We start from the raw sequence: 16,199 nt of genomic DNA on the forward strand, positions 1-16,199 counted from the left end.
TGTATCTTTAATTGTGCATAAAATGGTTGCAGAAGATGAAAAAAAGAAAAATGTTTCCATTACAATGAAAAATGATGAAATTCACTTGTTGATTGGATCAACTTAAAAGACTGAAAACAAACTACCTTCAGTTTATCCCATGCCTGCCCTTTGTGGAGGTGTCCGCAATACAGGACAGCAAAACTGTCAAAATGATGGTTCTAATAAGTTGATTAGAACTCCTGTTTTTATTGTGCAACAGCCTTAGCATTTAAGAACAGAAGTAAGTTAGTTGCTTTTCTAGTAATACATAAACATTAAAAGGGCTCTCCTGCAGGAACCCTGCCATGGTCTAATTCAGATTGGAAATATAGCAAAGGAAAATAATATTCCCCACTTCCTTTGTCCTGTTTCCCCTACTGGAAATAGCTGCTTGCAACACACAAGGATGGGAAAGTTTCTTAAGAGCTCACAATTCAAGAATACCAAGGTGCAGATTAGGTATCTCAGGGTGGGGAAGGCCATTGGGGGGGGGGGGGCGTAGTGATAGAACAGGCACTCAAGGCCTCTCCTGCCCACTTGCTTCTCCCTCCTTTCCTGCCCCAAGGACTCACTTACCTTGCATCCTCTGTTTCTTTGCCTCTGAGGAAGGGAGAGGAGATTTGGCTTGGAAAGGCTTTTCATGCTGAGAATGGACGCTCTTGAATGCTATAATATCATGCAGATTCAGGCACCCATCCTCTTCTGCAGAGTCAGGGACCCAGAAACTTTCATTCTCAACGCGAAAAGTGTTTGCCAATCTCCTGCTAGTCTCCCCACTGCAAACTACTTTCCACTTAACTACTTAATGAGACCTTGTTGGGATGTTTGCATGCAAATGGGATGAGACAGAGAGAGAAAGAGGCAGAGAGAGAGAGCGCAGTGTGTGTGTGTGTCTTTATGGGAGAAAGAGCGATCTTCCGCCAGGGCACCCAGGTTGCTGGGACTGAGGCAGTGGGAGTGGAGTACGAATCAAGGCGGAGTGTAGGTATGGAGCTTCCCCTCCAATCCCTGCACCAGCTTAACTGGGTGCCCCGCCAGCAAGGCACCGAAGCGCTGCAACTTCTGCCGCAGCAAGACAGAGAGAGAGAGGAAGGGGGCTCTCCAAACTCTGTTTGTGTGTGTGAATGAGAGAGTACGGATCCCTGCTTCAGTCACGGCATTCAAGTTGCTGGCAGCAGCAGCCGGGGGGGGGGGCAGGAGCCACCTGAGTAGCTGTTTTTCTCCTTGTTCTCCTCCCCACTCAAGCAGTGACAGGCTTTACGGGACAGCAGGGCCTCTCATTTCTCCCCCTGCATGGCGAATACCAGCTTCAGTCAGGGTATTCAAGCTGCTGCTGGCAGTAGCCATGATTGCCCCCTTCCCAACCCAGCCAGCACTGCATGACTTGCTCCCTCCCTGTCCAGCCAGCACAAAGCATCACAGTTCTTCTCCTTCTCATCGTCCTCCCCGCTCATGCAGCAGCAGGGTCCGTGGGACATGGTCTTATTCCTGCCCCCGCGCAGCGAACTCTGGTGGGCTGGACGCGGGTGTGAAGTGCCTGGCCCCGCAGTGCTTGGGTTTAGGTTTATTCGATTTATATGCCGCCCTTCTCCCTATGACTTAGGGAGCTCATTTGAAGGCTTCATTCAGCCTTCAAACAGTAAGGCTGGCCATGTAAGTGAGCAGCGCACCAAGGGCATGGATGACATTGGTTACTGCACCTGTCTGATTCCGATTCCACAGCTTGCCTTACTGTTTGACAGGGAGTTTGCCTTACTCCATGTCCCATGGAGCCGCTGCCGCTTGGGCGGGGAGGACGACAAGGGACCTCAAGAGAGTTGTGCATAAAAAAACACCCACAAATCTTTAATGAACTGAAGCAATATTGTAAAGAAGAGAGGGCCAAAATTCCTCCACAACATTCAAGACACTGATAAAGTCACACAGAAAAGAATTACTTCTAGTTGTTGCTGCTAAAGTTGGTTCTACAAATTATTGAGTCATACATTTTTCACACATGACTTCTCCGTTTTGCCTTTCTTTTTATAAAATAAATGATGACCTGATGTAACATGTCAGGTGTTGTTGATGTTCATCCGTGGTTGTATTTATCTACTTTTAAGAACTTCTAAGGACCAACTGATTTTTACTACGTCCTGATACCTAAAATCATAGAAGTCAAGGAGAGTATACTTTCTTTTCCACATGAGAGATTATACATTTGCAGACAAATACACTCAGAGGGAAATAAAAATACACACATCTACAATAGGGAGATAATCCATGCCTTTCAAGCCTGAAAAAATAATTAAAATTGTTACAGTCAAACCTTCTGCACTAATGTTAATCGGGAACCTGATGAATTTGATGATTGCTCATGTTTTCAGATGGCAAGGCTGAAGTTCAGGCCTCAACAGGCTTCTGGGGCCATGAAAACTTTCATTGGAAAGTTTTTGTTCAGATAAATAAAAGCATTGGCTTCTCAACAGACACATTTGATTTTACTGAGCCACACCTGTCAATCTGCATGACACTAACTTTACAGATGTGAGGACTTTAATGGATGAAATGATGTCGAAAGCCTCTGCAAGATTTGAAGCAACAGCTGAAGCCATGAGCTCAAAGTAAGGGGAGTAAATACTTTCCACAACCCCTTTGGTGACATCCCAATTGAAGTAGTCTTCACTTACTGACTGCAGCTGGGCCTGGAATCTGTGTCACTAAGCGACCCAATCATGAAGCATGATGTCACAGGACAGAGCCAAGTTACATCTACACCTTTAATGTATTTTAATATGTATGTATCTTTTATGTCTCTAAGCCTCTCCATAGTTATGTCATGGTAAGGTTTGTGGCCAATACATTTTATAAATGAATACAACTGAATAATAAAAACATTCCAAATGTTCATTTTTAAGACACGTGCTGTGTTAAGCACAGTTGAAGCTGGTGAATACAGGGAGGGGGGCACCAATAGGAAACACGGTGCTTGTTAGTTAGAAATGGAAGTAAAACAAAACAACCCAGAAAAGACCAGAGGAACACTAGTCCGACCTTGTTACCCAGAAAACATCAGGTCCATAACAGAATAATTGAGTTTGGGGGAACCTTGGAGGTCTTCTAGTCCATCCTCTGTTCAGGCAGGGGACCCCATTCGATTCTGAGCAATTGGCTGTCCAATCTCCTCTTAAAACCCTCCAGTGAAGGGAGCACCCACAACCTCTGGAGGGAAGCCATTCCCAAAGAATCCTCCTTAATTTAAGAGAGATTTTTAAAATCTTCCCAGCAGGAGGAAAATTGCAGCCACCAGTTTCACAGCATGAAGCCCCAGTGGGCTTAAATTTGGGGAGGGAAGGAACCTGCAGCAGCTGAGATGCTTCAGCCCAGTTGCTTCTCTGCTTCCAGGCCGTGGAGGGAACCGAAGAGTCCGACTTGCTCCAGGACTCTCCTCCCACCGGCCGTCCACTCACCTTCCAGCTGCTGCTTCGATCCTGGTAAGAGCACAAAAGCCGCTCTGCACACCTCCTTCCTCCCATAAGTCATCCGGAAGAGGAAGTTCCCCTGAGCTTCTTCTCTACTCTCATTCTTTCTAGCAATGATGTACTCGATGGTTTTTTCAAGCTGAAGCACGGCTGACACTACTGAATTGATGCCTTTCTAGGCACAGATGTTGCCTGACCGCCCTCAAGCGACAGGAGGTGGGAAAACATGCCTGTCCAATCTCCACCAAGGCGTTTTGGAAGATATTGTAGTGATTATATGGCAGCCGGACTTTTTCGATTCCTAGCGACCGACCTTTGCAACTGAGCCCCGTGAAGTAGTGACACGTGACGCTACTTAGCTTCGTTTTTAGTGCCTTTGGGTCAGTCTGTAATGTCCTGGCAAGGGTTTTTGGAGTGGTTTCCCCCCTTTCCTGCTTCCTAAACTTGAGAGGACTGGCTAAAGTTCAACAGATGGTTTTGCTCTTCAGGTGGGACTGGAACTGAGTGTTTCTCTGTCTCTAACCTGGTGCCTTCACCACTACACCATTTTTTCTACGTGTTTCACTTTTCTTCTTTATAACTGCTATTCTAATAGAAAATATTTCATAAAAGTAATTGCATTACATTCTTGATTAAAATATCTTTTCACTGATATATAATTTTATGGTATTCCCCGCCCCCCCCCCCCAAAAGTGTTATTAGCCATCAAACCTCAAAAATAAACTTTTCCCAAAAGGTTTCCACAATTTTGGCCACTACTGTAGGTTGTGATCTACCTTATCAAATGCTTTACTGAAATCTAAGTATATGATATCCACAGCATTTTGCTGGTCCACTAATTAGTCATTTTGTCAAACAATTAAATAAGGTTTGTTTGGCATAATGTTTTAAATCAATCCTACTGGTTACTGGTTATAATTTTGTTTCCTTCCAGTTGTTCACAGATTTGTTGTCTGGATATGTTTTCCAAGATGTTACCAGGTATTAATGTCAGGCTGATCTGTCTGTAATTTCCTGGATTTGTTTTTTCCCTCTTTTTTTGAAGATGGTGTTAAATGGAAAAAGGTTTCCTCTGCGGGTTCGGATTTCCCGGCTGGGAGAACGTCACTGGCTGAGTGAATGAATTTAGGATCGAAGCAAGCTGCGTTTGATAGCAAGTTGTCTTTATTATTTCAGGAAAGCAAGACTGACAGTGATGTAGATCAGCGTTCCTAGTTGAGCTGACCCAGTCATACAGTAAGTTTATTTTTTTTATACCATTTTCCTCTTTGAAGTCCTTTTGTTTTCTTTGTACTATTATTTGTGTCCCTTTGCTAACGGTTCTAATCCTATCTCGCGTTTTGTTATTCCTCTGCCCTAAAGTACTTTCCAGGGATGAGCTCTAGTGTCTTCTACTGTATTTCCGATTTTTACATCTTTGCCCTGAGCTAATCAGTCTGTTGTCACTCTGACCTTTTCCTGTCTTAACGGTAACTTCTTCCTGCACTTCCTAGGTCTTTTGTATTATTTTGTACTCTGCAGCTATTTCTAATTGTCCGGATATCCCGGTAATTATTCTCGGGAGGTTTGTTAATGTATCCTGGCTTTGTTATTCTAGTGACTTCCAGTTTGGTTATGGGCTGTACTGGTCTTCCTAATGCAACACTGTCTTGGTGAAGTTCCCTTCCCACAGAGGTTAAAAAAATCACAGAAGACAGCAGTGGCATTATCAGTTCCATATTGTTTCCAAGTGAAGAAAGTTAGCAACACACACACCCCTTTAGAAGAATGATATATATAAGGAAATATTAAAAAGGCAGAATATTATATTTTCCCTAAAGGAGAAACATGTTTATAAAGAAAGATTCTCAAAGCCTCAGCTCTCTGCCCCAAGGAGAAACAAAGGGGCAACTTTTAGAAATGCATATTTGGTAATCCATTCAAGACATGAATAGAACCCCAAGGAAGTCAGCATCTAGGATTAATTACATTTGCTAAACAAGATTAAAAACCCCAAATCATTGCTGGCCTTTGGGAGACCAACTACCGTATTTTTGGAGGGTTGTAGAGTGCTGCTGGGGACTGGAGAGAGGAAAAATGGGCCATTTTTTGCTTCTTTTTGTGCTCCCCCAGCCCCCAGGAGCACTCTACAATCCTCCTAAAGGCTATGCATGCTCCCCACATTTTTTTTTTTTTTTACAAAAAATGGACCTGTTTTCGCAAAAAAACCCCAGCCATTTTTGGGAGGTCTGCAGAGTGCTTTTTTTTTTTTAAATGCCTCTTCAAAATCTTGGTGCGTCTTATACACCAGGGCGTCTTGTACTCTGAAAAATATGGTAATTAAAATCAAATAACAAAATACACAAAACAAGCCTCCAAATTTCAAAATGCTGTAGAAGAAACTGTATGAAAGTCCATGTGCTCATCAAACCAAGTGTTCAGCTACCCGGAATCACACATGTTTGATGGTTCTGCTTCACTATTAAAACCATCTTTCCAATCAGCGTCTATATTTCCAGTGTCTTTCTCCCCACTTGGAACTGAATCCAGATGGACATTTCTTACAACACAAGAAAAGAGCATGCCCATAAAATAACAAAACAACCCTAATATAAACCCTAAACCAGTTTTAAAGCATGCACCGGCAATGGAATAAAATTTGGGGAGTGAAGGAATATGTCGTGGAGAAACTTAGCCCCCACTCCTCTCCTAGAAGAAATATTTAAAAGTCAGAATATTATATTTCCCTACAGGGAGAAAGCATCCCCTACACTCTTTGATAGCCCCCAATAGATGTCAGCACTTACAAAGAGATAGATAGCTCTATTCATAAGGAAATACTGTCAACCCTGAAGCTGATCCGGCTGAAGACATTTTGAGGCATCAGTGCTGCCGCATTAGCGCAAGGGAGTAGGAGGGGGGATTAGAGATAGCTGGGATGGTGGAGTCATAATAAAATATTTTCTCCTGAGAACCAAGAATGTTCTCATACCTGGCCAGATAAAGTAGGAGTGATGTCACCAGACTAGCGGACGCTGCAGTGATTGGGGTATATGACTGTTTGGGATTGAGAGGAAAACTTTTAATTAGGTGAAAACAAGGGGTCCCTCAAAGTTGGTTTTAACCAGATTTGTGCCAATTTGATATTTCCAATAAAGATATTCTTTTAGGAATTTACCTGCCTCTGAGGTTTGCTTGCGATGGATCTATTACTCGGAACCCTGGCATTAAACCAATTCTTCACTAAAATGTCAGGAAACTTTTTGATCCATTTGGAGCTGCTTATTTGGGGTCCTGAGCCCCAACCGCTTAGCCGGCCTACCAGGCAGCAGGAAGACTCGGGAAAGATGGAGGAGATGGCGGGCACTGATGGAGTTTGTGCAGGGGTTGCTGAAAGCCTACAGTACCCCTCCTTGCCCCAGCAGGTGACTGCCGTGCTTCCCTGCCTTCCACATTGCCTTACTGGCGGTCCTCCATCCCTGCTTGCCTTCTGAGGTCGGCGTCCAGCCCAACCTGGCCAGTCATTGGGCGGACAGCCCTTGGTGGAAATGCAGACACTGTGCTGGAGCTGTGAGGGGTGGCGGCGATGCCGTGGGAGGGCAAACAGACATACCGAGGCTGTTGCACATGCACCCGCTCCATTTCTGCAAAGGCAGAGTCCCGCCCGTCTCTGCTGCAAGTCAATCCAAAGAGGGGAGGAGTATGCTGCAGAAAAGGCTGCCTTCCACCCGGGCCCCGTGTGCTTCTCATGCCAGTTCAGCAGGGCTTCACGGGGATTGAGGGCAGGAGCGGTTTGGCACGGTTGTTCCCCAGGCAGCAAAGCAGACCAAATCAAAAAGGATGAAGGGGATCTTCGGTGGAGCTCATCAAGGGAACAACCCCTGGCTTATTGAGTCTAACCATAGTTGATGGACCTTTCCTTGAGGTGGAGGGTAGACCCAAATTGTGCCCCACTGTAAGCATCTCTCAGCCGTTGTATGCACAGAAAACCCTTGCACAGTATAGAAAAAGTTCCCAAGAGTGCAAGAATTTGTTAATTGCACCAAAGGGAAGGGACTCGGAGCCAGCTTGGAAGGGAGCTGCAGCAGCATGCCTGTCCCTTTCAGGTAATTTGACCTCCGGGAGGGATGTGACCAGGGGGGACCATAAAGGGAGCAGCAGCTTCACTGTGAATGAAGGGGAAAAAGTTAGGCTTCTCTCTGTCACAGCATTCAACGCTAAGTGCTGCAGCAGATAGAATCCAATTTTTTTCTCTCCCTCCATTCACAGCAGAGCTGCTACAGCCTCCCCCACCACATGTTGACCAGTTATGGGGCTACTCTGTCCTGCAGTATTTGGGTGGGAGGGTCCTCTGTTTGGGGGGAGAATTTGGTTGGAAAAACATTAAGGGGCGGGCAACCTTGGAGGGCCTGTTCATCATTCCCCTTTTCCTCTCAGCCCTGCAAAAGCAGAAATGTCTGGTTTCAGTCTGCAGCCATCACCACCCTCAGCACGGTCAATAACATAGAGGGTGAAGAAGTAGAGTGGGTGACCCAGCTCCATGACATGGGGAGCTCGAAGACATAGGTGACTTCCTGCAGGAACTAAGGTTGAGATTTGCGGACTCGGCCCACGGTCATAAAGCAGAAGCGGAGATGAAGGTGATTAAGCAAAAGAACCGCCCAGCTAAAGAGTATGTTGTGGAGTTTTGGAGGCTTGCGGCACTGGCCCAAACACTTCCTGGTCCACTACTTCAGGGACGGTCTGGATCAGGAGCTGCGCAATGCCAGTGTCAACTTCTAAAGCATTGCCATAACTATTATCATGGCATGGAAGGGGAAATTCCATCCATGCCTTCGGCCGGAGTCAGGTCTCATGTCTACAGCCTAGTTGGAGAATATGTATTATGATGCAGGACAGAAGGGAGGAGATACAGGGGGTAAAGTTCAAACGCAATTAAGCGAAAGCAGTTTCGGCTCCACAGGAGTCCACGCCAGAATGTCGATCCTAATAAATGATTGGGTTTCTTTTCAACTTTGTCTGGAGGCTCATAAATGATTAGGTCGTCTTCTGGAAACTTCACAGAGGGCCGAAACTGACTTTTAAAAAATCTATTACGATTTCCGGGTTTCCTGAATCCCAGGCTCTCCGAGCACTCCCTCAATATTTGGGGTGCTTGGAGGGAAAATCAGGCAACAGGAGGCTGGAGAAAAAGACTGATTACAGCAGGAGGTATGCAGCAATGCCAAGCAGCGATGTCTTTCCCAGCAGCAGAAGCAAGAAAAGATGAGTACTTTTGAAAATCAACCCCTAAAGCAGCTGAGCTGGAATTCCCTTGCGGTAGTCCCCAGATACAGGGAAGGGTCTCAAGCAAGGTGGCAAGGGTGGACTGGGGGTGGGACTGGAAACAAGCCAGGCTGATGGAATCCCTAGGGAGTGCAATAGAGCAACTGAAGGAGGGTCTTGACCAGGCCACCCTTGCTGATGAGGGGCCATCATGCTGCCCAAAAGAGAGGGGAGGGACATCTGATCTTGTTGGGGGGAAGAGATGCTGATTGGAGTCCAGCCCCCCCTCCCCCTTCTGATAGGAGAAAGAGCCCAAAACGGCAACCAGAGCCTCTCCCACGCAGCAGGCAGGCTGCCAAGAGCAGACAACCCCCTCCCTCTCTCCGAACGAGGGGTGAAGAAGATGACCAGGCATATCGGGCGCAAGCATACCCAGCGCGACAGGAGGCTGGGGGATTAGGGCTGAATGACCCACCCCAATTCAAGGGAAAGTTTGACAGAGACTCAGACCAGGTAGCCCTATTCCTTGATTCAGCTGATATCCACCTAGAACGCTATGGGCACTTCTACCCATCCCCCAGAACCATGGTGAATTCCATCGCAGAGGGTCTAGAGGGAGAAGCAAAGGAATGGCTAGCCGTCCTCCACAAGAGGAGAGTCCCCCAACTGCAAGACATAGATGACTTCCTGCAACTACTAGAGGCCAGATTTGAGGAGGTGGAGAACTCATATGCGGAAGAGGAACTCAGCAACCTAAAGCAGAGAGGGCCACCATTAAGAGAGCACTTCTGTGCATTTAGGAGCGTCATAAGAAGGCTACCCACTTTACCAGAGCAGCTGCTGGTGTATTTTTTTCAGGACAAGCCTGGACAAGCAAATTGCTCAGGTAACTGCATACTGCGACATCCCAAATCAACTCTCCGAGTGGTTCTGAGTAGCAAAAGTCGACAGCGGGCTGCGCACCAACGACATGAGAAAGCAACTGGACACACAATAGAGAGGTCAACCCAACCTGAAACCACCCAGCCAGCGGGGAATCACAGCACCACAGCAGGCCCCGAGACCAGCCCACTCTTGAATTCCGGTAAAATGCAACAGATGCGAGAGCATGGGCCACATGGCAGTTGCATGCCCAACCCCAGCCCCAAAACCAAGGCCAGACTCACCGCCCAGGGCACGACCAGAACGCGGCCCCAAATGGACCACCAACAAGTTTGGGAAAGCCCTCCAGGCTGCAGACGCCCCTTCCCCCCCCCCCGGGTGAAAGTGGTGAAACCCCAGGCAATGACAACCAGTTGCCCGAAACATATGACAGCAAGGACGAGGGAGAAAATGACCCAATGGTGAGTGAATCAATTCACCCTTTCCTTTTTCCAATACACCTCAGAGCCCCAAAACAGGAAGCCAGGGGAATTTTCAAGCCCTAATAGACTCAGGCTGCATAAGGTGTTTGATCAACCTAACCACAGTCCTGAAACTGGGGATCAGAACAAAAAGACTGGCCCACCCAATCTAGTTCAAGCAGGTTGACGGGTCTCTAATGGGAGGAGCCTATGCCACCCACCTAACTGAATCAGTGAGGCTAGAACTAGCGGATCAATGGGAAGTAATTTGATTCATAATAACCCCCAAAATGACAGACGCAGTCATACTGGGACTTTCCTGGCTAGACAAGTGGGGACCGACAAGTGGTGGCAAGGGGGTACCCGCAGAGTTAGGAGATCAAGGGTCCCCAACCCCTCCCACACCAGCAAGCAGAAACACCACCCACGCTGGAAACCCCCAAGAGAGCCCACAGAACAACTGGCAACCACATCCGACAAAATCCCAGAGGCCGAACTGATTCTAATAGAATATCAGGACCTTGGAGAAGCATTCAGCAACGCCGAGTGCAATGTTCTGCCTCCCCCACCGGGAGACAGACTGTGCCATCAAAATCATCCCCGGGGCAAAACTGCCCAGGCCCAAACTGTATACCATGATGCCCCGGGAAATGCAAGAGATGTGCAAATACATAGACAAAATCCTAGCAACGAGGTTCATTGAAAAAAAGATGGAACCATGAGATCTTGTGTTGACTTTCGAGGGATAAATGGGGTGTCCGTACACAACCTATACCTACTCCCCCTCATGAAGGACATGCTGTCTCATCTGGCCAAGGCAGCTTTCAATTCAAAATGATGCCTTTGGGATTGCAGGGGGCCCCAGCGGTATTCATGGAGTTGATAATCAAGGTGTTGCATGAGCACCTCTACAATGGGGTCCTCTTCTACCTAGATAACATCCTTATCTACACTGAGACCATGAATGACCACGTACCCCTGGTCCGCCAAGTACTGGAAAAACTTCTGGCAGCCAACCTGTACGTCAAGGTATCAAAATGTGAATTCCACCGTGCCTGGTTAGACTACCTGGGTTACCGAGTGTCAAATGAGGGAATAGAGATGTGCCAAAGTGCAAGTCATCTTAGGCTGGCAACCCCCTCGCACACCCAGACAACTACAAAGTTTCCTAGGTTACGCGAATTTCTACAGGCAATTCATCCCCTCCTTTACGAAGATTGCCAAACCCCTGGCAGACCTCCTGAAGACAGGGAGCCCAGGAATGAAACCTGGTCCGGGACAACCCCTACCATGGGACCTAACCTGCCAAGAGGCGTTCGAGACACTAAAATAAATGTTTGCAAAGGAGCCAGTGCTGAAGCAACCTTTCGTGATCCAGGTAGATGCCAGCGACATTGCAGTGGGAGTGCTACTCCAAAGAAACAACTAAGGAAACTTACAACCCTGCGCCTACACCTCCCGCAAGCTCACAGACACAGAGAGACGATGGACTGCATGGAACAAGGAGGCTTTCATAGTGAGATGGGCACTGCTAACCTGGAGACACCTGTTGGAAGGGGGCCAGAAACCATTTGAAGTCTGGACCGACCACAAAAATCTGGAGGTGCTTAGGACCCCACAGAAGCTATCACCCAAACAAGTCCCATGGGCTCAATACTTCAACCCTTTTGATTTTGTTTTAAAGCACATTCCAGGCAGGAGGAACTTATTAGCTGGCGTCCTCTCCTGCATGCCTCAGTACAAATGAGAACGGGAGCACGTAGTGGACGCCATCATTTCCTCTACTCAGCTGCCCAAGTAACCATCAGGCGGCAACGCTGTGAACAGCAAGACCAACCCGCAAGCAACCTAACCACAAGACTCAAAACTGAACTGCTAGCAGACCCCTGGTTCCAAAACAGCCAACACATCTTGATGAAAGGAGATGACCTTGCATGGAAGGGGACGAAATTCTAAGTCCCAGAATCCCTACATACCCTAGTTCTCCAGAGGAGTCATGATGCCAAACCGGCAGGCCACTTTGGGTTCCTAAAGACTTTACACTTAGCCTGGAGGCAATTCTGCTGGCCAAGCATAAAGAAAGATGTGGATAGTTATGTGAAAAGTTGCACCATCTGCGCCACAATGAAGAGACGACCAGGAAACACCCCCCCAGACTGCTGCAAACAGTAGCAGAGACAAGGAGGCCATGGGAGGAGATAGCAAGGGACTTTATAGTAGAGTTGCCAAAAAGTGGGGAAACACAATGATTTGGACTGTAATAGATCTCTTCTCCAAACAGGCACACTTCATATCTTGTAATGGACTACCCTTGGCTCACAAGCTGGCATAACTGTTCATGAAGCATATCTACCGCCTGCATGGAGTATCTTGAAGAATTATCTCAGACAGAGGGGTCCAGTTCACGGCTACGTTCTGGAGGGAGTTCCTGCAGTCTATTGGGTCATCTCAGGGTCTTAGTTCAGCTTTTCATCTGGGCACCAATGGGGTAGCAGAGAGACTGAACACCACGATAGAGCAGTACCTGAGGTGTTACGTGAACTATTAGCAGTACAATTGGGCAGACCTCATAGCAAAATTCCATTCAGGAAATCCAAGCAAGCCTGCAGGAGGGACACATCCCTAAGTTATATACCTGTACTCAAATTGTCTTTGTGTCACACAGGTCGCTTTCGGGAAGTGAGGGGAGCCGTATGTCAACTTCTAAAGCATTGCCATGACTATTATCAGGCTGGCATGGAAGGGGAAATTCCATGCATGCCTTCAGCCGGAGTCAGATCTCATGTCTACAGCCTAGTTGGAGAATATGAATTACGACGCAGGACAGAGGGAAGGAGATGCAGGGTAAATACAGGTAGTCCTTGATTTGCAACAATTCACCCCAAAATTTCACTTTCTAAGTGAGACGTCTGTTAAGAAAGTTTTGCTCCATTTGAACCACGTTTCTTGTTACAGATAAGTGAATCATTGCTGTTATTAGTTACGTGGTTGTTAAGCTAATCTGGCTTCCATATTGAATTTGCTGGTCAAAAGGACATAGAAGAGAATCACATGATTCTGGTTCACTGCAACCTGTATTTGGCAATTTCTATCATCTATCACCATAAGAATGCATATAACACACCAAAAAAGATTTTTGCATAATTTCAGAATTTCTGCAAAAAAAATAAAAATTCAGCAACTTCTTATGCTGAAAGTGTATGGGTGGAATGTTTTCTGAGGCAAAGGTCACACACAGGGCACTCAAATGGTTTCTCCCCTCTGTGTATAAGGACATAATTTATAACGTTAACCCTAGTACGAGATCTTCCCCACTGTCTGGACACTCATAAGGTTTCCCCCCTGTGTGAGTCCTCTGGTGACTCACCAGGCTGGAATTCTGACTATAACATTTCCCACAATCAGGACACTCAAAGGGTTTCTCCCCTGTGTGACTCCTCCTGTGTATCACCAGGTTAGAATTGTTACTAAAGCTTTTCCCACAATCAGGACACTCAAAGGGTTTCTAGCCTGTTTGAGTGCTCTGGTGTTTAACCAGACTAGAATTCTGACTGAAACATTTCCCACAATCAGGACATTTAAAGGGTTTCTCTCCTGTGTGAGTCCTCCTGTGCATCACCAGGCTGGAATTGGTACTGAAACTTTTCCCACAATCAGGACACTCAAAGGGTTTCTCTCCTGTGTGAGTCCTTTGGTGTGTCACCAGACTGGAATAGTGACTAAAACTTTTCTCACAATCAGGACACTCAAAGGATTTCTCTCCTGTGTGAACCCTCTGGTGTCTAACCAGACTGGAATTGGTATTGAAACTTTTCCCACAATCAAGACACTCAAAGGGTTTCTCTCCTGTGTGAGTGCTCTGGTGTTTAACCAGACTAGAATTTTGACTAAAACTTTTACCACAAGCAGGACACTCAAAGGGTTTCTCTCCTGTGTGAACCCTCTGGTGTGTCACCAGCTTGGAATTGGTATTGAAACTTTTCCCACAATCAGGACACTCAAAGGGTTTCTCTCCTGTGTGACTCCTCCTGTGTATCACCAGGTTAGAATTGTTACTGAAGCTTTCCCCACAATCAGGACATTTAAAGGGTTTCTCTCCTGTGTGACTCCTCCTGTGTATCACCAGATTAGAATTGTTAGTGAAGCTTTTCCCACAATCAGGACACTCAAAGGGTTTCTCTCCTGTGTGAGTGCTCTGGTGTTTAACCAGACTAGAACTCTGACTGAAACATTTCCCACAATCAGGACATTTAAAGGGTTTCTCTCCTGTGTGAGTCCTCCTGTGCATCACCAGGTTGGAATTGGTACTGAAACTTTTCCCACAATCAGGACACTCAAAGGGTTTCTCTCCTGTGTGAGTCCTTTGGTGTGTCACCATGCTGGAATAGTGACTAAAACTTTTCCCACAATCAGGACATTCAAAGGGTTTCTCTCCTGTGTGAACCCTCTGGTGTCTCACCAGACTGGAATTGGTATTGAAACTTTTCCCACAATCAGGACACTCAAAGGGTTTCTCTCCTGTGTGAATCCTCTGGTGTCTCATCAGCTTGGAATGGGTATTGAAACTTTTCCCACAATCAGGACACTCAAAGGGTTTCTCTCCTGTGTGAGTGCTCTGGTGTTTAACCAGACTAGAATTTTGACTAAAACTTTTACCACAAGCAGGACACTCAAAGGGTTTCTCTCCTGTGTGAACCCTCTGGTGTGTCACCAAACTGGAATTGGTATTGAAACTTTTCCCACAATCAGGACACTCAAAGGGTTTCTCTCCTGTGTGAGTCCTTTGGTGTCCCAACAGGTTGGAAGTCTGACTAAAACTTTTACCACAATCAAAACATTGAAAGGGTTTCTCTCCTGTGTGAGTCCTCTGGTGTGTAACCAGTTTGGATTTATCACAGAAACATTTCCCACATTCAGGACATTCAAACAGTTTCTTCTTGGTGTGAGTCCACATTCCCATACTTGCTAAAGCATTTATCACATTGGGAGCACTTTTAGGGCTTCTGTCCTGTGTGGGTCCTTCCATGAACCAAAATGGACTTGTTGTGACCAAAGGTTTTGCTACATTCAGAGTATTTGTATGGCTTTTCTCCAGTCTGGATCGTCTCACGCATGATCAACTGTGATTTGCAAGTTGTATCTTTCACACAACTGGCACGTCTATGGAGCTTTTCCACAACTCATATTCCTGAGATCAAAAATATGGATGGTCCCTTGTTTGGTGTCCTTTTGTTTCAAGCCGTTTTCTTCCTCCCAGAGCAATGCTCGTCACACTGTCTGCTCTATGTGGTTTTCCAATTCTCCTTTTCCTCCTCAGTAACTTCCAGATATTTCCCTCTTTTGCTGAATGGAAAAATAATCTCCTTTGACCGTTCATGTAATATATGCTTGAATTCACATGCTCCGTTTCCCAGCTAGAAATCTCTTCTTGATTTTCTCTCGTTTCTCTCTCACCTATTGAGGAAGTTGAAGAATTGTGTGGCGCTCTGAAGGAAATGGAAAATATTTTGATTTCCGGACTGATTTGTTTTCCTTTTCAATGTTGCTTGTTATCCTCAGTGTCCAGAGTGCTCCTATTGTCAACTTCTGTGTCTATAAGATTCAAATAAAAGTTTATCTTTAATTGTGCATAAAATGGTTGCAGAAGAGGAGGAAAAAAGCAAAGAGCTTATGTTGCAATGAAATAGCACACATGTCACAATCCTACAATAATTTTACATTAATCATGATTCATTTGACACATGGAAAACTACCCAGATCCAAGTTCAAATATCCATTCAATGAAGAAATTGGTTGTTGACTGGGTCAATCAATGAATTCTTAGCAGTGCAAAGGGTTGTTTTCAAACACAGGTGTTATAAAATTTTAAAACACTAAAATAGAAATGCAAACATGCAACCACAATTTTGCTTTCAATCAAAACTTTATTTTTTCATGCTTAGCTGAAACATGAAAAATGCCAGAGATTTGCATTAGTACTTCAGTAAGACTGCATTTACTTGATTCACGTTGCAACACGGGGCAGAGATAGAGACTACATCTACAAAAGCCAAAGTGTAGGAGTTTCCTAGTCTCTGACATTGAGGTGTGTGTTAAGACAATGCCAAAGAGTAAAGACCTCAGCTATGAT

General features: G+C 45.9%; 1 pseudogene; it reads right to left on the reverse strand.

The window, feature by feature from the left end:
• LOC116504799 overlaps positions 1-16,199 on the reverse strand; it is a 46,357-nt pseudogene that overhangs the window by 9,684 nt on the left and 20,474 nt on the right.

Source organism: Thamnophis elegans, chromosome 2, assembly GCF_009769535.1.
Source record: "Thamnophis elegans isolate rThaEle1 chromosome 2, rThaEle1.pri, whole genome shotgun sequence".
NCBI classification, from domain to species: Eukaryota; Metazoa; Chordata; class Lepidosauria; order Squamata; family Colubridae; genus Thamnophis; species Thamnophis elegans.